Genomic DNA, 24,788 nt, shown 5'->3' on the forward strand with positions numbered 1-24,788 from the left:
AGGCACACAGTACAGGCGAAACAGGAAGCAGCTCTTTGCTGGGGAGGATGCTCCAGTCACCCTCCACTCTCCCAGGGAACGCTCTTCAGCTGACTGAAGCAGGCAAGCCGAGCCAATCAGAGGCCGCTTTCCTAGCTCAGTCACCAGTCTGTGGTTGAGGAAGGGTTTTGCTTTTCTATGCTCTGTATTGGGAAGGCAGATAAAATGCCAGGTCTGAACTGCCTCTGGGGATAAGCTCACCCCGAGTGATGTGAATGAATAGCATCTTGCCTGGTAAAGCCACAGGAATTGATAAGGCAGGCGCAGTTCTTCACCCAGGCCTTTTCTATCTTTTAGCTCTAGCTGTGGCTTCTGTGGCAGTTTTGTTTTTGCCTTGAAAGAGGTGCTCTGGATTATCAGACCTCCATGTATGACAATTTGTACCTGCATGGCATTGAAGACTCGGAGGCTGTAAGTATTTTCATAGATAGCTGATTCCCTCTCCCCTCCTCTTCCTCCTCCCACTGAACTCCCCCCCCCTCCCCCATTTCTTAGGCAACGCAGGGAACATGGAGCTGAAAGCTCACATCTTTCGGGTTCTTGCTGGCTGCGCTGTCAATGTTCTCTGTATAGTTTAGAGTTGATGGAAATGATTCTTTATTATATAATTTCTTGTCAGGCAAAAAAGAAGTTAGGGTGATGGCAAAGGCATCCAAGAGTGTACGCTGTTCGGATTTGTATATTACTTGGTCCACGTTTGATCTCACCAGGGGGAACTGCTCCTTGTAGACTGGCTTAAACTCTGCGGAAAGTGCCTATGTTTTCCAATAGCAGGGTTCATAGAAAAGGCTCATTCATTATGTAATACACATTGTTTATTGAGCAAGCATGAATGGAAGTTCCTCAGCTGTAGCTGTATTGTGTGCTTTCTGGCTAAACAAGTGGTGCGGATCGGCTGCTTCTTTGTTAAGGAAATCAGATGCAAGGTTGTAGTGGTACAACACCCAGCGCGGAGGCAGAGGGTGGTGTTCCTGTGCTCTACCCTGGAAGACCCAAGGATGCTCACGTGCGTTTTGGCTCAGAAAACTGGGCTCCTTTCCCTCCACAGGTCAGGCTCATGCAATCTATTAAAATCAGGATGGAAATGCTTTTCTGAAATCCCTAAAATCATACCATCCGAATGCTAGCTTTTGAATGTAGGGGAAAGCTGATTACTGAGTATTTCTTTCACTGTTGCTAGTGGCAATGGTTTATTTTTAATCAATTATATAGAAACCTGGCCCCGTGTAAGGATTTCAGGTGGCTAATGGGACCTGCTGTGGGGAGTCTGGATTGTGCCGTGCATGTTGCTACCTTTGAGACAGGGATGTGTTATATAAGGTCCTCGGGCTCAACCACCAAATAAACAGATCATAACAACAACAACAACAACAAACTCCTAGGATATACGTCAATGCAGACATATGTATCAAATGTTGTGCAATCCGTGAAAGATGGCAATTCTCTGTCCTGATGAGGCATTCCATGTTTCCTGCCTGTCTGCGTGTTAGCTCTAACTCTAACTCTGTTTCCGCAAAGTCTCTCTGCGTGTTGCCCAACGTGCTCGTCAATGAGCAGGCTGTCAGTTTACTGCCAGGGACCGTGGCCTGAAGCAGTGGTGGCTGACATAGACAAGGTCCACCCTTGCGGGCGGGTGGGAGAACAGAAAACGCAACTCCAGGAGTTTAGGAAGCCAGCTTCCCCGGCCGCACTCTTCAGGAGGCCTGATGATTCCTCATGCCCCTTCCTTCCACACCGAGTTATGACACATGTGATGTCTTCCTGAACTGTAACTTTTTATTTTCGACCATTGCGCGCTGCATTGCACGTAAGTGGATTGGATGGAGTTCTTTTAGAATAACTGGTCATTTTAGAAGCCAGCTGCTATGAGCAGTCGGCTAGGAACTCAAGTATCCAGCCCCTCATTCTCCAGGACTGTGTGAATTTCCGATGCACTGGTTCAGAGGGAGCCATTATGAGTCGGAAAACATTTTTCTCCTTTTGGTCCAGCCTCAGGGGATGGCCCAGTTTCTCCGTAGGGTGGGCAGTGAAGAGCACAGGACTTGACTCAGTGGCAGCAGCTGATGGTGGGTCGTGCTAGGGACCGCAGTGCTGTGTTCCCGGTGACTCAGTGGCGGGCCTGCAGGCTGAGGTCCTCCGAGCTGTGCACATCTGCAGGGTCGAGGCAGGCGGGAACCCCAAGGAATGAAGCAAGGCATCTGGCCGCTCCTTCGTTGAAAGTATGGGAGTCTCTCGGAAGGGAGGGATGGAAGGTGTGTCAGGTACACGACGAGAGGGGAAGGCAGAGGTGCTCAGAAGGGTGGACTGACTCTCAATGCTTATTTGAGTTTATTTGTTTTTATAAGGACGAATAATGTGATGTGTTACCCAAGATGGTGTGAACAAAGCTTCAAGCCAATGGAGAAGACTAGGCCTAAATAGCTGACCCGGTGAAGTGACAAATAAAGCCACACCTGGAGAGCCGCATCCTCAGCAGTCTTTCTCAGTGCCAATGCATTTATGGCTGTAAGTGTGGGGTCTGCCCAGGTCGAAGCAGTGCTCTCGGAACAGGTCTGGTGGATAGGTGTGGAGAGGCTTTCTCAGACGGCCAGCTGAGCCCGAGAATATACAGGCACTGAAAGCTGAGTACGGCACTTTCCTCAGAGGGCTGGGAGACATCACAAATGTCCTGCCACCCCGTGCTGTCGAAATGTCTTTGTGGGGTGCGTGGGGTTTAACATGTGACCAGTGATGACATCTAGTGTGTTTACGTAGATCATCTTGCCTAGGGACTACTGTATTCTGAATAAGAATAAGCCAGTATTACCCACTGTTAACACCTTACACCCCCGCAGTACAAGGAAGATTTGGGGACAGTGATGTGAGGTTTTTCTCAAGAGTCTGGTCCAGAGGTAGATATTATACTCCCTGTACCCTAGATTTTTTGCTTGTAACCTTTGCATTTCATGAACTGTATATATAAAGAGAGGGGAACAAGAGCCATGCTGGATGGAACACACTTGAGTCTGGGCATTTTAGATTCTTTGATTCTGTGGAACCTTTTGAAGGAAGTCCATTGACTTCTGCCCTGGTTTCCAGGAGGGTAGATAAGTGTCAGCATCATTCAGAATTATAAGGAAGTATATAAGATCCTCCAGGGTCCTATATGGGGACAAGAGATTTCATGCGTTACATACTCCTTCTGTTACCTTGACCTGGACAATGGCGTGTGTGCTGCTGAATGAGTCTATATCGAGACCAGGCAGTTACAGTCGATCATGCACACAGAACCTCACTACATTGTCTTCTGGGAGGGTTTCCCATTCCGCTTCCACCGCCCACGCTGGGTCTTCGCACAGGTCGTGGTGGCCAAGATGCTTTTCACTGACTGAGCCCCCAGAATCCATCATGTACGTTTTATTTGAGTCATATTAGATTTTGATAGATCTGCTCCTTGGTATATGTGTTTTATAAATGGTTTCATTGTGTATTTTGACATTTATGGAATCATTATCAGAATAGATTTCTTTTTTTTATTTATTCAATAGATTTATTACACAAACAATAGGAGGAATGTTCTTAGAGGGATAAATGGAAAAAGCAGATAAGTAGGAAAAGTTACCTAACTCCTCCCAGACATAATCACACATTAACATATTGCTATATATCTTTTCAGACTCCCCATGCACATGTATGTAAATATGTCATTGCATTTCTGTGAAATGTTGTTTTCACTTGATAAAATATTGAGCGCCCTAGTACTAGACTGGCCTGCACAGGAGATGCTTTGCAAAATTTAAAGCTCCTACATGGACTTTCTGGGATTTTGAGCAATTTAAATGAAATACAGATTCTTAGAGTATTTTGTAAAGTGAAGCCAAGGTTATCTGCACATAGAATTGGTGGTTGATTTCTCTATTACAATTGCTTCCACTTCCAAATGCTTAAATTCTAAAGTATTTGGAGGGAGAATTCTGGTCAATTTCAGTGAAAAAGATGAACAGTTCATAATTCAGGGCTTTTACTAGAGAGGAAAATAACATTTTTAGGTGTTTTCAATTCTAGAAAAGGAGCCATAATATATTAAACTGTTAGAAATCTTATAGATATAAAAGTTAAAGTGAAGATAAATTTCATAAACTATAGCATATATATATAAACACATATTTAAATTTATATGTAACTATACATTATTTTAAGGATAAATATATGTTAATTATTGAAACTACTTATTTTCTATAAGCAGTGCACCTATTTGTTTGCCTAAATGTCTGTGTGCTCACAGGCGTGTGCACAATATACACCCTCGTACATTCACACACAGAGACATGCTCCATGCTTTGCTAATTGATAGTTAATACTAAGTGGAGATTTCTGCCATGGAGATTTTGGAGGAGGAAAATTAACTGCTTTTGACATAAAGAAAGATACCCAAGAGGGTTGAAAGGCAAAACATCCACAAGAGAATAAAGGCTTGCTACTTTCAAAGCTACAATAAAGTCATTTTAAATACGGAGATATGTTCTTGTGCTTGCTAGGGAGGAGGATGAGCTACAAACAGAAGGCGTTGTGTGTTTAGGGCCCTTCAGAAAAACCCTTAGGGATAGTAAGGATTAGATTTCGTTTGGAAATGAGAAGTTTTTATAGTCTATCAGAGGGTGAGCGAGTCTTTCTGGCCTGTTTCTAGGGAATGAGGCCTGTCCTGTAGAAGAAGCCAAGGTCTGGGTGTTGGCATCACGGACCAGAGAGGAAAAGCAAATGCTGCTCGTGGTTTGTGTAGGAAAGTTGACTGAGAAAATCAACTTGTTTTACTCAGCTGAGTGATTTTGGTGTTTGTCCAGATTCTGAATAAATGATGAACAGAAACTTCTCTTTGATCCATCAATTCTTAGCAATGATGGTTTTCTAAAATATACATTGAAGTGATTTCTAGATGTAATTGTCATCAAGCGAAATTCCTTAAATCTGATCAGAACCAGTGCATTTGCCTCTCCAAGATCATCAGTCTTGCCACTTTGGTGGTAATTCCCATTTTCAGGTGACAGAGGGAAGTATTAGGCTCAATCCCACCTTTCCTCAGGGCCTTCCGAATCTCCTTTCCTGCTGGTGTTCTTTTTCCTGTGAGACTATGATGTCCATCAGGATTTTAGAATATGGTCCTGTGAGTGCATAGGTCAGGTCCTGTGACTCAGTGAGCATTACATTATTCTGTGGTACAAGATGTTCTGCAGGAAGGTCATCAATAACTATGAAGAAAAAAAATGCTTTTAAGGCCCTAACCAGTTTGACTCAGTAGATAGAGCGTTGGCCTGCGGACTGAAAGGTCCCAGGTTCAATTCCGGTCAAGGGCATGTACCTTGGTTGCAGGCACATCCCCAGTAGGAGGTGTGCAGGAGGCAGCTGATTGATGTTTCTCTCTCATCGATGTTTCTAACTCTCTATCCCTCTCCCTTCCTCTCTGTAAACAATCAATAAAATATATTTTTTTTAAATGCTTTTAAGGGCGAAGGTGGGAAGGCCTCTCATTGGCTTAGTCCTTTCTTGTCTATCATAGTTCAGCTTGAATCTTATTTCTATGTTTGGTTCTAGTTATTCTGTGCACCATCTCCCTGTAATATCCCTTACCTAGCTACCTGAGGAGGACAAGGAGACATAACTGGATTGGTTATCGCTTTTTGTTCTCTCTTTTCCCTCTCCCACTAGTCCTTTACAATAATTATCAAGCCATCAGCTCAGATATTCATGAAGCTACATTAAAAATTATACCAAGAAGTTCAAGATAATTACTTAAAACTATTAGGGTTGAAAAAGAAAATTTAGAAGTTTGAACAGATTTGAAATCAGCATATGAAAATCACATTTCCTATTTGCTCTTAAAGTCCGATAATAACATATAATAGAAAGAAAAAAGATTCCTTTCCTAATAGTAATGAAAATTGTAAATTACTTAAAAGGCAATTGCATAAGAAATGTGCAATATCTGTAAAAAAAATAAAATAAGTCAAAAAAGAAAATTATACTAAGAAAGCTGTATAGATGTGAACTCTGTATTCTGTTCTAAACCAGGTCGATTTAGGTGCCTCTCATGTGTTTGCAGCAGGCCATGTGGACTTTAAAAACAGCAGCAACTCTCAACTGCCCCACTGTCAAAGCCACATGGTGTAGATGCAGGTGACCTCCCTTACTGAGGACGGGGCCTAGCAGGCCACTGCTTGGTGTGTGAACTCCAGGTAGTTTGCAGTTCATATAAAATAATGGCAAGCGGATTGGGGGGTTGTGGATTTTCATGCTATGGACTTTGTCCTTTTCTAAGACTTTGAGGGGAGTGAGTCTGAGATAAAACATGTGGCCATTGTTACAGTACTTTTGGGTATGCCAAAAGGAAGATGCCGCACCTGATCATTTTTGAGATCTAAATAGTCCAATGCTTGTTCTTGCTTTACATTTATGTATTCTTTTAAAACATAATTGTGTAGTTTTAATAATAAATATTCTTCTCTCATCTTAAATTGTGCCACAATATCAGTACTTCCCGCATCCTATTTTTTTTTTCTGTTGCATCTGTCCTCAGAGATACTTAAAAATCTTACATTTAAAATAGGACTTTTTGAATTTGCTTTCAGTCTTTCTGTTCAGAGGACATGACCTAAGGGATACATCTTAACATGAATGTTGGAAACTCTCAGTTATTTAGGAGTTTGATTGTATAGTTTGTGAATAACTTAGTTTTCCTATTTTGCCTTTTTCAAACTCCTATTACTCCTTACTGTCCTGCTTCTTTTTAGCTTGAGCATCATATAGGAAAAAGATTCTGACTTTTAATGTTATTACTCTATTAGCGGATTTGTTGAAAAATTTGGTGAGTGATAAGGTGTTTCTCAATCTTTCTTAACCTCCATAAGATTTCTATCTTATACTGAGCGTGTCTATCAACCAGGAAAATGTCATTTATTTTTTGTACTTTGTGTTATGAAACAGTAATGTAGTGTAATAGTGTTATGATTAAAAGCAGAGACTCAGTGCAAGATTGCTAGAGATTAAGCCTGACTCCTCACTTCCTAGCTGGTAGCCCTGGATACATTTCTTAAATTTTCTGTGCCTTGGTTTCCAAATCGCTGAAGTGTCAATGATAATGGAACCTACATTTTTGGTGGTTTGGAAGGTTAAATTAGCTAACATGTATAAAGCCCTTAAAACAAGTAAGTGTTTACTGCTATTATTGTATATATAATGAATATACTTATACTTTGGGGACTAAACATGCCCATTGCTCTGCAGGTTTTGATGTTTCCTCCAAATTCTTTGGTTTATTTTCAGAGCACTTGCATGGTTTTTGACAGCGATTTCTAAAAAATATTATAGATGCTGACAAGTAAAAGAACCCACTAATCTTCTAAGGCCTTGTGAATAGTCTGTTGAATTTTGTTTCAGAAATGACCAGTGGAGTATAATTTAAAGAACACTAGGAGTTGGAAGTCTTGGTCTTTGCCATTTATTAGCAGTTATCTTGGACAAGTTATTTAATCACTCTAATCTTCATTTTTCCTCCTATAAAATGAAGAGGTTTGATTTAGATAATTTCTAAGGTTTTTTTTTTTATATCCAAAGTTCTGTTTTATTTGCTGATAGGCATTTCTTCGGTTGGGATGCAAATGCCACCACGGTGCCATTTGCTTCTTGAAATGATCAGTTGCCATGGTGTCTTGTGCATACTAAGTAAGATGTTAGTATTTGGACTTTGAATTGGATGTTTGGCCTTTTCAGGATCTTTGAAAGAGGAAGGTATGTGTGGTGCACATCTTTGAGAGGACTAGATGTTTGAAAAGGGAGAGATTTTATTTAAGATTTTTAACACTGGAAGTCAAAAGAATGCTTTGTCAATTGCTCATTTGCTTGCCAATATCCACCATATACTTCTAGCCCACAGAGATTTGAGCTGGAAACACTTGAGTCTCATCTCTAAGGAAAACACACACACACACACACACACACACACACACACACACACACACACTCAGGCAAAAGCTTACTGAGAAGTAAGCTTCTAACTCTTGTTGATGGTTGAGGAGAGGTATGTCTGCTTTAAATAATCTCTATCTTTTCTTCTTGGCTAAGTTATAAGAAGAAGTCTTAGCTGTACACTAGGAGAGTGCTGACTAAAAAAAACGTTTAAGTAATTGTTTATGATTGTTGTGATGCTTAATCATTAAGAATGTTTATATTGTTTAGGTTTTTTTGCTTTATAGTTTTTCTTCAGCTCATCATTATTATCTTTTGGGGTGTGCTAAAAACAATAATCCATTAGAAAATGTAGGAATATAATATAATAAATTCTAAGAGACATTCATTTTTTAAAATTGATTTGAGAGAGAGAGAGATCAAGTAGTTGTTCCATCATTTATGCATTCATTGGTTGCTTCTTATATGTACCCTGACCAGAGATTAAACCCACTACCTTGGTATATGGGGATGATGCTCTAACCTACTGAACACCCAGCCAGAGCAAGACATTCATAATTTTTTTAAAAGTCATTCATTACCATTAAAAGGAGTAACTATGCCTGATCTATGTAATTTTCCCCTATAATAAAGTGAAAGGCCACAAAGATGAAAGAAGCAATTTCTGCTTTAGCCCAATCTCTCAAATATTCCCTTAAATATTGTTTGAATGTAGTAAGAATTGGAGGCAAATATTTATCATCAGGCTAGCAAAATAAGATGAATATTATGCTAAAATAATTAGTGGGTAAACAAATTTGTTCCCCAGTTTATTTCCAGAGTCATTATTGAAACCTTAATATTGTTTAATTGCAAATGATGTCCAGAGCTTAGTGTTTTGAGGCTTATTTGATTCACTGGCTCTATTGATCCAAGGGATGGAATTAAGATCTTGTTTATCAGATTCTCAAGTTATTTCACATTTGATCATGTTGTCAATCGTAAAATATAAGAGTGAAATTAAGGTGAATTTGATAAGGAAGGGGAGAACAGAACATTTCTTAGTTATCACAGGGCACAGGGCCCTTTGTGAAGTGTTAAGATACTGTAAAGTAGAGTGAACAATAAAATTGCACAGATTAATAAAGGCTAGGTTGATATTAGATTTTTTTAAAAAAGGCCAGCCCAGCTGGCATGGCTCAGCGGTTGAGCGTCAACCTATGAACCAGAAGTTCAATTCCAGGTCAGGGGACATGCCCAGATTTTGGGTTCGATCCCCAGTGAGGGGGAAGGCATACAGGAGGCAGCTGGTCAATGATTCTCTCTCATCATTGATGTTTCTCTCCCTTTCCCTTCCTCTCTGAAATCAATAAACATATATTTTATAAAAAACCTGAATGACAGAATGATCTTACAGTGTGGATTTACCATAATGAGTTAAGCCCATTGATAAATTTAGAATATTTCCCATTTTTCAATGGGAATAGAATACTTCCTATATAACATTCCTATATATGAATTTTGTGTACCATATGAGACATTTCTCCGAAATAACTTCTTAGAATTGTGGATTCAAAGGTTAGCTCATTGCCCAGCCGGGTGTAGCTCAGCGGTTGAATGTCGATCCAGGAACCAAGAGGTCACCAGTTTGATTCCCGGTCAGGGTATATGCCCAGGTTGTGGGCTTGATCCCCAGTGCGGGGCGTGCAGGAGGCAGCCAATCAATGATTCTCTCTCATCATTGATGTTTCTATCTCTCTCTCCCTCTCCCTTCCTCTCTGAAATCAATTAAAAAATATATATATATATTTTAAAAAGGTTAGCTCATTAAAAAAATTGGTGGGTATTGTAAAACATTTTTATATTAAAATAAACAAATATTTTTTTCATTGAGAATGAACTAAATTAGTTCAAAGTTTTAATCTAAAATATGACTTCAAAGACGTTTTTGATAGTGGGAAGCAGCTTTAGACTATCGCCTCCAGGTTCCATAAGAAGAATTTATTTACATCTATTGTAATAATTTGGTTACAAATACTTGGGAAGTTGCATCCACCAACCTTCATTTCATAAATGAAAAGAACCGAGGTCCAAAGAGTTAGACAACTTGTGTAGAATGACCCAATTTATCATGGAATTGGGCCTACAAACCTCCTCAGGTCTTTCTAGAGTGCTGTTCTTACAAAGCCAAATCCAAGGGTTAGTAATATTAAAATAGAATAAACCACTGAAGGATGATATAATCATATTATTTGTATGGTGCTTGCTTGACAGCTTACAAAGCAGTTGGGAGTTGGGAGGATCTCCAAAACAGAGAACAGATTGCTCTCCGACCCAAATGAGGAGACCTTTTCCTACTCAGAACCCAGATTAGAGTTCCAATTTCTTTCAGGCTTTTTTGTTTGATATTGCTTTCTGATATGGTTTGAAGCCCCTGACTGTTGATGAATTTAAATAATAGTACACCCACAAAACTTAAAGGAATGCTAGAGAACATCAGAAAGAGGTTTTGTGTTTTAGGGGAAAGTTCTCGTTATTTGTATGCAGATCTTGATGACAGTTGCACGGTAATGCTGCGTTTGGCCTGAGCCAAGAGTACCAAAGTTCCGTTTTTATTCTGTCCTTCTCATTTTTGATTCCTCTCCATGAGCTTGCAATTTAGGAAAACATTTGCATGATTCAGTAGGGATATTTTTAAAAATAAAAAAAGACAGCACTATTTGTTAAAAACACATGGAGCTATAAGTTCTGAGAGGAGGGTTATTGTATCAATCAGAATCCCTACCCCCAAAAAATACCCACATAAAATCTTCCAAGTAGGATACGTGGTAAGGGTTCAGTAAATTGAAAAGGTGTTGGTAAGTGTAAGGAAACCAGAAGGGATGAGATAGTACCGGTCACTGCAGAGCTGTTCCCACCTCTAGACCCCATGGGACCAGGAAAGGGCATAATTCCAGGAACTGGGAGGACTGAGTCTTGTCAAGAAGGCTACCTTGAGAAGGGTGCAGCCTTTCTGTGTAAGGATGCAGGCTTCCTCCCTTGGGGAAGAAGCCAAGGAATTAACATCCCAATCTCATTTCTGTCCCTTACTCTTACCTCTGCTCGGGCCCCCATTAGTCAAAGCCAACCAGAAGCCACAGCGCAGAAGTCATTGGTCAATCACACGGTACCAGAATAGAGTGGGGCAGGATGGAGGGTAATCTGAAGAGGCAAATGGCTTCTGGCTTCATCCACATTATTGACGGGCCCTGCCTGAGTACCTTGGTAGATGAAACCATGCAATTTGAAGACATTTCTAAAACACACCTCCGAAGATGCTGGTGATGCTCTGAAGGAGTGGCTGCTGGTCCTTTGCCATTGGAAATGTGTGTTGGTTTTTTTATGTGTGAGGATGGTTCCACTGTAAATGGTGCCTTGGATTTTACTTCCTGTACTGTTCTTGTTAATTGAGATTTGGAGTACTTTAAAAAGTTCTTGAATTGGGAGAAAATAAAAGATTTAAATGTTAGTTTTATGGAGAGAACTTGAGAAGCTAAGCTATGTGGACTTCCATGACTGCCTAAAAATACAGATAATGAGCAGATCTAAAAATGCATGTATCAGACCAACTTGTGGCTCAGCTGTTCTTCACTGTCATGTCCAGACCAGAAGAATTCTCCTCCAAATTTCATCATATAATGATTCTCATCACATGAAACAGTGGAAGGATTGCTGGGAGTAAAGATTAGCATCATGAAATTTTATAGTTTTGATGACAGCCTCCTTATTAAAGAATATATTGACTGAGTGCGGGCGGGAATGCTAAGAGAGTGTCTCTTTACAGTGTTGAAGCAGATCTTGTTTTGGAAGGTATAGGAAGCCCATGGAAAGTAGTAGCTTGGAGTTTAGGCTTTGCCATTTTTAGTAAAGTTAAGCGGACCTTGCATATTGCTATGAAAAAGTCAGTTTTGACTGGTCTGTAAAATTCGTGAACATCCATTGAACTGTACACATATATGTATAAGTTTCTGCATGTGCATTATACTTCAGTTAGAAACTTTGAAAGTCTCTTTTGGGACAAGTATAACTCATGGGATTCTGGAAACTGGGATTGAGATTAGGAAGGATATAATAAAGGCCCTTACTTCTCATTGTTAGGGCTTGTGAAATGGTAGAAGGGAGTAGATTCATACACTGACTAATCCTTGACTAGTGGACCAGTTGGCTAAGGAAGGGACACATGACTCACCACTGGGAGATGGGAAGTCCCTATCCTTCCAGTGCCGGGTGCAGAAGGCTCTCTCCTTTGTTGATTGGTGTTCACATGCTTCACCTTTCTGAAAACTGTGATGCTTAAGGTAAGGAGAACTCTGGGGAATAGATGTTCTCCCTGCCTCGAGCATTGTCTGCAAGGTCAGAGGCAGCTAAGAGCTGGTCCTTCTGCTTACAGACCATGCCAGTGCCTCAACAGAGAGCCAGTTCTGATGATAAGGAATAAAATGATGATGGCTGTGAGTCTTGGTGGAGGTTTATTTTGATAAAGTTCTTAGGTTCAAATGTTTACTTCTGGAAAAGTGAGCGTACTTGGTACACAGGTGTACACAAACACTCACTAGAGAAGTCCTACAGGAGTCTTTATGCGTAAGGAGCTGTGTTAAAGCTAAGCTAGCATATGTTTTGTACGAACACTGCTTGAATGTTTTCATTGCCAAAATGTGCATACTTATAAAATAACGTATGTTATTTTTCAGAGATTTTTAAAATATTATTTTTATTATCCTAATTCTTAAATTGTTACCAGTGCGGAGTATGGTGCTGTACGAGGGCCATGGTAGATCTTATAATTGAAGCACACAATTACCATTTGTTATTAAAGATGCTTTCTTCAGCTGTGGCATTTCAAATGGTTTGTGTGTGTGTGTGTGTGTGTGTGTGTGTGTGTGTGTGTGTGTGTTTATGTGTTTGTTAAACCCCTTGGATTAAAGCTATAATATAAAGAACTATGCAAACTGCAAGATATGGGAATTATCAGGATTTTATTAGGACTGTATAGTTAGTATGTTGATAAACATGATATTATTTTGTCTTGGTTTTAAAATATATACTGATATAAAGTTAGCTTTAAAAAAGTTGTTTGTGCCACAACTCAAAATTAGTGTGGGTGAATCACCCCAAAAAAATTTAAGAGAAAGAAAAGGAGAGAAGAATACAAATAAGGTAGAACAAGGACAAGGAGATGCATAACTTAGCTTCTGTGAGTGTTTGATTCATATCCCTTTTACTAGTAATTAAAACATATTCTGGCTGTAAGATGTACAACTAGTTGTTAGATTTTTCATTTGAGTGTTGCATTTACATAGAGTAGTTGGCTTTGAAAATGCAGCTAGCAGCCAATTCAAATACTGAAGATTTGTCTGACTTAGAGACTAGTTTAGTAAGAAGGTATCTTGAGGACATTATGGGGAGAGCACACATCAGATACCTTGTTCTCAGCCAGAATGTTGTCCGTTGTGATCTACCTGATTCTTAGGTTATCTACATTTTCAGTTGTATTGTATTGTATTGTATTGTATTGTATTGTATTGTATTGTATTGTATTGTATTGTATTGCATTTTAATCCTCACCTAAGGATATTTTTTCCATTGATTTTTAGAGAGTGGAGGAGAGAAAGGGAAAGATGAAGAGAAACATCGATGTGAGAGAAACACATCGATTGGTTGCCTCCTGCATGAGCCCCAACCAGGGGAGGAACCTGCAACCGAGGTACATCACCTTGACCAGAATCAAACCTAGGACCCTTTGGTCCACAAACCGACACTCTATCCACTGAGCCAAACCGGCTAGGGCTGAATTTTCAGTTCTTAATTTAGGGCTTACAAAGATACTGCGCACGTAAAGCATCACCTCCACATAACTTAATGGAAGAGGGAGAGTGTTGAAGTTCCAGATTGCCTTCTTGGAGGAAACTTGAGGCTATTCAACAGACTCTGGCTATAAACTATACCTTCTCTCTAGGTATAAAAAATGCCCATTTCCCATAAGCATTTGTGTTGACTTTTTATATTCCATAGCCAAGGACATTGATAGACTCTGAAGGCATTTCCCAGTTTTTCTGATTGGGCCTTCCTCCAGGTCCTGAGTCTCCAAAAAATTATTGGGCCTTTTTGCTGTACTGGGGAACAGATCAGATATTGATAGGTGGTCCTCTTCATCATACCTGCACATAAAGACACCCAGCTTACAATTTCAAAGGAGCCCCCGCTCTCCCCCCCCCCTGCCTTTTTTTTTTTTATTAGATCAAGCATTGTATTAGTGTTCTGCAGAGCATACTTTGGGGAAATTATTTGCCATAGGTAATTGAGAGCTATTGAAGGATTTTTAAACTGATCAGATATGCATTGGTCAGCGTGGAAGATGGATTTGAGGAGAGGGAGAATGCCAGCAGGGAGTCCAATTAGAAAGATGGTGAAATCGTACAGGTGTTAGATGTTGGAGACCTCAACTAGGGCAGCAGCAGTGGGAATAGAGAGGAGGAGGTGAAGTGAGAAATATTTGTCATAAATGCAGCAGGTTTTATAACTAATTAGCTTAGCAAGGGAGAAGAGTCTGGGCTGAACACCTCCACTCTGGCTTGGACGACTGACTGGTTGGATGGTGCTGCTAACGAGATTGGGAAAGTAGGCCATTTCTTCTGATGTCTTTTGAACTGACCCAGGGGAGCGCAGGATAGAAGCAGGTGCAGGTTTAGATGGCCTCAGTCCTCCAACTGTTGATCTTAATTCCAGTTAAGAAAATTACTGACTTCATCCCAAGCTTGTGAAATAGTTTTGTTCTGGAGAGTTGGGACTCCCAGTGACCAGAAACGAGCTACAGGATAATGATGTTCTAGCTCTCTCCTTTCTGGTCCGTGTACTCATCCTTCTATACACTGTTGTGCCAAATCTGGAATCCACAGAGGAAATGTGCCATGCTCCCTAGCCTCTGAGTTGAGGAACTTCTCAGCAAAAAAATCTTCACATGATTTTTAAACATCCCCTTCCTCAGTAAATGAGTATTACTCCAAGTGACAGCTAGACTACAAAAAAAAGGGTATTTGGGATATTGTTCAGAGGATAACCAGGAGGAAAACTATTTTTAAAGTTTTTATTCTTTTATATATGTTTCTTTTCCTTATAAGAAGGAAAAGATCATACTATTTTTCCAGAGTATCTTCTATCTCTTAATTTTAGTATAAGAGTTTCTAGCCATTAATTTAGTATGCTCTTTGATATATGTGAAAAAAATTGGGCCCCTAGTCAAATAAGTTTGGTAATGACCTCCTCTGCCCCATTCTCAAAGATTCGGAGCACACAGCAGGCCACTAAAATCTCTTAGCACTCTGAAATTTTGTTTTACCCAAAGATACCCAAACTCATTTGACCTCAGAACCTTTTTTTTTTTTTTTGGCCTAAGGAATACCTATTCACTACTTGAAGAACTAGTATTTTGCAGAATGTGGTTGGGGAAATGCTGCCCTACTTATTTATACCAGCTTTATTTACTGCAGACAATCTCGGTGTCTTAATTTGGTTAGATTTTGTAGGATGGAATGGGGTTAACGTTAAATAGATATGTATGTTTCTGGGGCCTTCCTCTTAGAGACTTTGATTCAGTTGTTTGAGATGGGGCTTAGGATTTGCATTGTTGGCAAACACACCCAAGATGATTTTCAGGTAGATGCTTTGAGAAGTATTGGATCAAATTATTGTCCGCATCAGCCAGAGAGTGTGACAACGCACAGAGCTTATAGTTTTTCATTTCTTTTGGGTCCTCATCTCTTTGTCCTATCTCCTTCTGGAGTGGTAAGCACTGTGAAGTAGGAACATCTTTCTTATTCATCTCTGTCCCCTCGCATAGCCTTGCTTACCTGTGTGCTTATCCCAAGACAGGCACTCAGTAAATGGTCAGTGGAATGAATTGAAATTTAATAACCTTAATTCCTCCAGAAATCAAGAGGAGCCTTGGGAATGGTCAGAAATGACTGAACATGATATATTTTTCAAGGATTCCCAAGGAATGAATATATATATATATATATATATATATATATATATATATATATATATATATCCATGACTAGCCACACTATTATTTTTTTCTTTGAAAAACCAAAGTAAATTTAAAAATGGAGGTTAGCTGGATTAGGAAATTAAAAGGCCTATATTTTCAAAACAGCCAGAGAGTGATAAGGGAAATTCAGTCTTTTCTTCTTGCATTTCTAATTGGGCTATATTGATTATAAACAAATTGGTGACAATGTAAGTCTCCATTCTTGCCCCCAGACTCCTAGACCCTACTCTCTAGAGTCCATCTCTCTTAGCAGTTTGTTTGTTTTTTAATAACAGCTTTATTGATGTTATAATTCACATACCATACAATTCACCAATTTAAAGTGTAAAATTCAGCAGTTTTAGTGGATTCAGAGTTGTGCAGCCATTCCCCAGTCAGTTTAGAGCATTTTAATCACCTCAGAAAGAAATCCTGTGCCCATGAACAGTCACTCCCTTTTTCTCCCTAACCTTCCCAACCCTAGACTATCCCTATGGACTTGCCCATTGTAGACATTTCATACATATGGAATTGTACAATATGTGGCCTTTTGTGACTGGCTTCTTTCAGTTAACATATGTTTTTAGGCTTCATCTGTGTATGGATCAACATTTCATTTCTTTTTATTTCTAAGTAATACTCCATTGTATGGATGTTACACATTTTATTCATTTATTTTTTTTTAATAAATCTTTGGGTTGTTTCTACCTTTTGGCTGCTATGGACATTTGTGTACAAGTTTGTGTGTGTATATGACACTTAACAGTTCTTTTTTTAAAAGAACATTTTAATTGATTTTTTTTTTTAGAGAGAAAGGGAGAGGGGAGAGAGAAACATTGATGTGAGAGTGAAACATCGATTGGCTGCCTCCTACATACCCGCTACGAGGGATTAAGCCCGCAACCCAGACATGTATGTGTCCTGACCAGGAATTGAATCAACCAACTGGCAAGGGTGAAATTTAACAGTTCTTGACCAATCTTATAAAAATGTAGACCATTATTAATAATTTGAAATATACTAAAAATATATGGAAAATTTAAGGGTTTTTTTTTTTGTTTTGTTTTTTGCATTTCGGTCCATATCACAGCTATTTCCATATAACCCTGCTCTAGTCAGTGTGGTCCCCTCACAGCTGGGAGTAGGCAGTGCTCAGTCTCAGGTACAAGTATTGTGGACACCATTACCACCTCTGCCCACCCCCTCTTTACAGTCTTCACATTGCACAAGGTCCAACTCTTACTCCACTTCTTCTGGGAGGCCCTTTCCCGTGTTTCCCAAACTCTTCTGAACTCACACAGAGCATCTACCCCCTCACCTGGGCATTAGCCACCTACAGCTTCCTATGGCTTCTGCAGCTGTTTCACATGTCTGTCTCTCATCTCTGCAAATATAAGATGCTGAAGGACAAGCACCAAATGCTGCCGTTCTTTTGTGCCTCCCTTCCCTCCATGCAAGGGTAAGAGAAAGGAATAAGAAAGACACGTGGCACGATGACACACAAATTAATATTCAATGAGTGAATGGAAGCGATCACTCAAAGCTTCTGTGGCATTGATGTTCTCAATGCATAGTAAAATGGGACTGGTTTGCACCAGTTATTGAGGAAATGACGAAAGTCGTCAATTAAACCAGGTGCAGCTCTGAAATTGCAAGGGGCTCATTTAAAGAGTTGCTGACTTGTCACAGAAAATGCTGAAAGGCATTCTGTTTAGAAATAATCCCATCTGAACATCATATATTCTCTTCATTTCTACTTACTTGTTCTCATTTGCAAGGACATCTTCAGGGACATTGTCTTGGAAATAAGATCTTTGCAACGTCCTCTCTTTTATTTCCAAGCTTGGATCGTAATTTAGCAACTCTATCATTATCAGAGCCATTATGTCTGTGATGGTCATACCCGAAATTTTCGTGACTTCACAAACAAAGCCAGTTCTTTACGTGAGCCCCACACAAACAGCCCTTCTCATGTTAAATGGAAGCCAAATGGAAGCAACAACAACAAAAAATTATAGGAAATCAGACAGAAAGGTATAATAATTTGAAGCAGAATAAAGATATTTTAGTTTTTCTGGCACCTGGCCATGAACATTTCAACCATTTGTCTATAAAATCTACTCTTCAGATATTTCCCTGTGGATAAGACTATTAAACAAATCATCCCAGTTTTTTATGAGCTGGCTATGAAACATTCCATGGAAATAATTCTGCCTAAATAAAAGTACTCTATTAATTCATAGCCTTAATTTTTTGTGATGCTGAAAAGAACTATGGGCTAGTTCAGTAGCCGTTGGTCACGGCTACCCTGTTTTAAAATGAGGGGCTGGTTGAGAGTTGTAGAGGCAGATCAGACATTGTAGTGAAGCTGTGTCTGTTACTTATTACTTCAGGGCCACGCTGATTCGCTTGGTCATAGTTGTGATAATAGGTAGAACAATGGTAGGTCCCTTCACTAGGAATGTGCCTTTGAATCCCCCAGGTACTCATGTAAAGGCTGGTCATCAGAGCTACTGTGCAAATATATCGACATACTTGTTCCACAAATAGATGGAATTTTTTTTTTTTTGAAAGCATCAGCTTCATAAATTAACTAGTGGCCCAGTGCACGGATTTGTGCTTATTGAAAGGAAATTAATTAGAAAAAAGATTTGTGCAGTAATTACATTACTGTAAAAAATTATATATCAAAATAATATATATAATATCCTATATAATAAAGAGGTGATAGGCAAATTGACCCTCATGCCCTCACAATATGGCTGCCTACGGCCAGGCCAGCAGGGGGGTTAGTGAGGGACAACCAAATGACTGAACAAGCAGGCTGCGTGGGGCAACCAGGCCAGCAGGGGGGTTAGTGAAGGATGACCAAATGACTGAACAGCAGGCTGTGTGGGGTGACCAGGCTGTCAGGGGGGCAGTTGGGGGTGACCAGGCTGGCAGGGGGGGCAGTTGGGGGCGACCAGTCAGCAGGGGAGGCAGCAAGAAGCAACCAGGCCACCGGGGCGGGGGGGGGGGGGCATTTAGGCGCGACCAGGCTGGCAGGGGGAGTGCAGTTGGGGGCGACCAGGCCGGCGGGGGGTGGGGGGGCAGTTGGGGGCAATTAGGCTGGCAGGGGGGCATTGAGGGGCAACTAGACCAGTGGGGGGCAGTTAGGGGTGACCAGGCCAGCAGGGGGGGACAGTTAGGGCTGACTAGGCTGGCAGAGGGGGACAGTTGGGGGCGACCTGGCTGGCAGCGGGGGGCAGTTAGGGGCAACCAGGCTGGCGGGGGGGGGCAGTTAGGGGTGACCAGGCTGGTTGGGGGGGCAGTTAGGGACAACCAGGCAGGCAGGCAGGTGAGCGATTAGGAGCCAGCAGTCCAGGATTGTGAGAGGGATGTCCAACTGCCGGTTTAGGCCTGACCCCGGGATCGGGCCTAAACTGGCAGTCAGACATCCCCCAAGGGGTCCCGGATTGGAGAGGGTACAGGCTGGGCTGAGGGGAACCCCCCTCCCGTGCATGAATTTTGTGCATCGGGCCTCTAGTAGTATTATAAAATTAAAACACGCATGCGATTGGTGCCAGCGAGAGCTTTATATGTATTGTGCATGCATGAGTCAACGTTTATTTTTAAATTGCCAGTGCACGTCATATGTACCGGCCGGTTGGTTGGTAGGAAGGTTGGACAGACAGATGGTCAGTCACTTAGTCTTTTATATATATTTTATATATATAGATTCTAGTCTATCTATTGGTGGTCCTTGTACAGAGCCAGTAAATAAGTAAAAATGTTACCAAAGAATTGTTTACAGAAGTGTTTTTTTTTCTTACCAGGAGCCTCAAGGCCTTTCTAATATGCATTTCTGCTTTCCAAGCCCTAGAAAATCCTTGCTCAATTCTCAGGGTGCCTAAGTAACGTCTTGCTGCTTTGTTTACTAGATGAGGTCTCTCAGAATGCCTCCTTCTCGAAGACGAGGGGAGGGAGGTTTAATCAGCCTCCTTGTGCACAGCACTGCAGCTTCCTCATTAGTCTTTTCTGTTAGGAAGAAACAGAGGCCCAGCGTGGCAGGAGCCAAACACTGCAGTCTACAAGCATCTCTCAAGCAACTTTCACTGGAGCCTTCGCACCTGCTTCTGCAATGGGGCCTAAGCTTTCTTCCCATGAGGATCTCATCCTGTTACCCTGATTTATGGTATATCTCATTCCACCACTCAAAGGAGCAAACTGAAACCTGTTCTCACAGACCTCCCAGATTCTGCTGGCTCCTCTCAGCATCCTTCAGAGAAATCGAAAGAATGTGGTCACCTGTGGCTGTGTGACAGCACTGGACGTCTTGCTCTGGTCAGCTCCCGCCTTGCAGCACTTCAGTCATCAGGAGATTGATTGTTGGGGAAGAGGGTTGGAGAAAGACAAGAGTGAAACTATGCTATTAGGTTACAAAGATTTTTTTAAAAAAATTAGGTGAATTTCACGTAGCATAAAATTAACCATGTTAAGGAGAACTTTTCAGTTGCATCTAGTACATTCATAATGTGGTACAATCACCACCTCTATTTAATTTCAAAACATTTTCATCGCCCAGAATAAAACCCAGTAACCTTTAAGCAGTTACTGTATACTCACTCCCCTCTCCTCCCACCCTTGGCATCCACCAATCTGCTTTCTATTTCTATGGATTTACCTATTCTGGATATTTCATACAAATGGAATCACACAGTCCATGACCTTTTGTGTGTGGCTTCTTTCACTTAGCATAATGTTTTTGAGATTCATCCATGTTGTAATATAGATCAGTACTTCATTTTTATGGCTGAGTAAAATTCCATTACATGGATATGTGACATTCGTTCATTGATAGATATTCGGGCCCTTCCCACCTTTTGCTGCCTGGAACACCTTAGTATAAGTATTTATTTGAGTACCCGTTTTCCATTCTTTGGGGGTATCTATCTCAGAGTGGAATTCCTGGGTCATATGGTTATTTTATGTTTAACTTTTTGAGGAACTGCCAAACTGCTTTCCACAGGGGCTGAAACATGGGTCGTTAGTTTTGATATAGAACTTTAGGGCAAACATCACAAAGACAGGAGAGGTCGTCTGACTCTGTACAGAAAGTCTACACGTCTTGGAACGAGACTAAACATGCGCATTCGGATGTCTTCTAGAGACCAGGATGGAGCAGTAAAACTTGTAGCTCTATATGAACGTGAGCAGAGATCTCTTACGTCCCTCCTGGTTCTCCTCCCACTGGGATTACTGAGATAAGCTCTTCAGTGGTTGCTCTCTCTGCTACTGTGCCTTTCAAAACCTTCCCTGTGAAGTGGTTTGCTCTCAGAATTATTTTTTTTTTTTTACTGCAAATCTCATCTTGTTACCTATTTAAAATTCTTAACTGGTTCCCCATGGCCTGCAGAATACGTAGCAGATTCCTTTTCTTGCAACATCAGGACCTTTACTCCCTGGCCGGTGCTGGGGTCGTGCTCTCTCCCACAGGCACCCTCACTCTCGGACCACATCACCTACTTGTAGGTGCCCAAGAGCGTCACATGCTCTTACATGACTTCTCGTCTTTGCACATGTTCCGTCCTTTGCCCACAAGGCTAACTGTTACATCTCTCCAAGGCTTGACTCAAACACCATATCTGGCCGGAAGTCTCCCACGACTCCTTAGTCTGAACTTCAGGTACTCTCCCCTGTAGTTCACTTATTTCTCTCTATATTTTACCAGGCTCCATGAGGACAGCGACCGCTGCTCTCTTGAGTTCATCGTGTGTCTCAAACACCTACAATGGTGCATGGCACACAGGAGTTCTTAAAATACGTGTTGACTGAGTGGCATCCCTTTTAGATCAGGTCAACATTTTTCATTTTGTTTTTCTACTATCTGACAGGTAGGGAGTATCAAATAAATGCTAGTTGAAAGGAAGAGGGAGGGGCAAATGAGGGAAGAAGAGATAGGAGAAGGTGAGAAGGACAGAGGAAAGAAGAAAAAGCAGGAGAGGCAAAGAACAAGACAGAAAAAGATAGGAAAGAGGAGTGTGCCAGGCTGGTGTGGCTCAGTGATTGAATCAAGAGGTCCCTGGTTCGATTCCCTGTCAGGGTACATGGTTGGTTGCTGCCTGGATCCCCAGTGGGGGGCATGCAGGAGGCAGCCAATTGATGTTTCTCTCTCATCGATGTTTCTCTCTATTCCTCTCCCTTCCTCTCTCTCTAAAATCAATAAAACAAATTTTAAAAAAAGAAGGGAAGAAGAGTGGGAAAATGGTGTGGGAATGAATAAAACTGAGAAAGGCAAGGTTATAACTAGGCTAATGATGCCTTGCTTCAAAAACTGCAGCCATTTACTCCACAAATTCAAACGTATTGCATGAAAACATGTGCTTGTCTATTAGAAGGGGGAGAGAGAGAAAGGCTGAAGGAGTGAAGGGCTTCAAGTCTTAGAATGAATGCCTCCCGATTCTACCCCATTTTGTGCACATTCTGCACTGTGACCAGGGGCAGGAGAACTGATCTTTTCCAAATCCCTGAGGGTATGAGACACTTGGCAGGAATAGCTGCTTCCATTAGTCCCATCATTCTGAATCTGTGTTTGGGACCCATGGGTCAGAGCACATAGAGGGACATTAGAGATTGGCAGTGGGAGTGGCGTCTCCTGCCCAAGCGCCTGCCCTTTGCTTACACAGCACCCATTATGTAAGTTGCACTTTGCAAGCAGCTGCTAGGTGATGCCACTACCTTCTGGCTCTGCAGCTAAACAGAAAAGGCTCACTTAGGAAATGCTGGCGTGTGGCTAGAAGGCTTTTTAAATTCAAGTCTCTACATGGAAATGGCACCAGGTTCATGCCTAGTTTCTTGTAAGGGCTTTATTTATTTGTTTGTTTGGTTATTATCTAATTACATTGCATTCTCTTTTTTTAAAATTTTCTTTATTGATTAAGGTATTACATATGTGTCCTTATCCCCCTATTGCCCCCACCCCACCCCTCACCCTCACCCCCCTGATGTCTGTGTCCATTGGTTATGCTTATATGCATGCATACAAGTCCTTTGGTTGATCTCTCCCCCTTACCCCACCCTCCCCTACCTTCCCTCTCAGGTTTGACGGTCTGATCGATGCTTCCCTGTCTCTGAATCTGTTTTTGTTCATCAGTTTATGTTGTTCATTGTATTCCACAAATGAGTGAGATCATGTGATATTTATCTTTCTCTGACTGGCTTATTGCGCTTAGCATAATGCTCTCCAGGTCCATCCATGCTGTTGCAAATGGCAGGAGTTCCTTCCTTTTCACATTGTAAGGGATTTTTAGGCAGCCCATCTGAATGCGGTAAATGCGCTAATGACACTATCACTTGAACCCACATGGCTTTTGCATGCCAAAAACTGAAGGCCCCAGACAGCCTCTGCGTGAGCCATTGGTCTCCTGGAGGCGTGAGCTCTGAGTGGAGCATCGGGTTGCCCTCGCCTCCTCTGGCAGCTCCAGCCCAGAGAAGACTCCTCAATAGACCACTTCCACACTCTCCTTCGGTGGCCTTTCTCCCCCCCCCCCCCCCCTTTCGAAGGCTACTGCTGCTCGTTTCTGTAAACCAGGCCCCCGTCAGCCGCAAATAGGCGTTCTTGCAGCAGTGATTAAATCTGATCTCAGCGATCTCTCTGCTGGGCTCCGTTTGGGCAGGTGCCTGCAGAAAGTGCTGGGCAGGCTCAGAGAAGGGGTGTTGCTGGCAGTACTCGCTCCCAGTTAGAAGCCTCTGTTGCCAGAGCCAGAAGACCTCACAGCTTTTTGCAAATCAAAGAACCTTCTCACAAAGGGAGCCGTGCAGTAAGTGCCAGAAGCACCTTTGGAAAGAATGTGGACATTTTCAGGTCCCTCAACACCATCTCTAAACTTGTCTTGTGTGATTCAGAACCCCTACAGCAGCGAGCCTCAAAGTATGGTCCCCAGGCCACTGCCGCAGAATCACCTGGCAAGCCGGTTAGGAATGCAGTTTCTGGAACCCCATTCCAGATCAGCAGGGGAAGCAAGGAGCACTATCTTTAGCAAAGCGCCCCAGGTGATTCTTTGCTCGCTGCGGTGCCACAAGCCCCGCCTCGCCGGTTGATGGAACAGCATGTGTTGAAAGACGAGCCCGGACTTCTCCTCTTTACACACTCGCAGAGCTCCTTCCCCGTGGTCTCACCCAGCAGCCTCCTGGGCCAGGATGACAGGACCAACTAGGCATCAAGTGCAGAGGCCTCTTCTGCAAATCCGATTTAATTTGCTCTTTCAGCTGGGTTGCTTTTCCTGACGACTGCTCTTTTCTTCACCTTGGCCACACACAGCATGTTTTTCATCCGGTCTCTCTCTCTCTTTGGGGGATTGGACTGAAATCAGATCTCAGACTGTGAGCACATGTCACACACAGGATTTGTGGCACAGGACACCGGGATTTACTCAGATTTTGTTTTCTAGAAGACCCAGAATCACCACAGTCCTCCAGAGTCATAATGTCACTTCTGTAAGGATCTATAGAAGAGATCCCTTTAACTCCCGTAAAGTACCCTTCACCTAAGGATGGTTTCTGCTAAAGTCATGGGGGAGAAATAGCACCTCTCTGGGACTGTCATTTCTTTCCTTCTTTCTCTCCTCCCTGTTTGCCATGCGTGCCCCTTTCCATCTCGTTTGGCCCAATGCCCTGCTGAGTATGTGGCTGGTCAGGACACACCCTGAAGCTCTGTTTTTTGTTTTTTTCTGACTGCTGATTTACAACAAAGCTTACCTGTCATCTGTCCTGGGCTAAAATTGTC

General features: G+C 41.8%; 1 protein-coding gene and 1 pseudogene across 2 annotated transcripts in view; both read left to right on the forward strand.

Moving 5' to 3' along the window:
• CACNB4 (calcium voltage-gated channel auxiliary subunit beta 4) overlaps nucleotides 1-24,788 on the forward strand; it is a 229,245-nt gene that overhangs the window by 107,498 nt on the left and 96,959 nt on the right. The gene's annotated exons all lie outside the window — the stretch shown is intronic.
• LOC307106511 (heterogeneous nuclear ribonucleoprotein D-like) overlaps nucleotides 21,149-24,788 on the forward strand; it is a 40,651-nt pseudogene continuing 37,011 nt past the window's right edge. The window contains exon 1 of the transcript in view: nucleotides 21,149-21,212. The product of the transcript in view is annotated as a heterogeneous nuclear ribonucleoprotein D-like (transcript). The remainder of the gene's footprint in view (nucleotides 21,213-24,788) is intronic.

Source organism: Cnephaeus nilssonii (genome assembly GCF_951640355.1).
Source record: "Cnephaeus nilssonii genome assembly, chromosome: 10".
NCBI lineage: Eukaryota > Metazoa > Chordata > Mammalia > Chiroptera > Vespertilionidae > Cnephaeus > Cnephaeus nilssonii.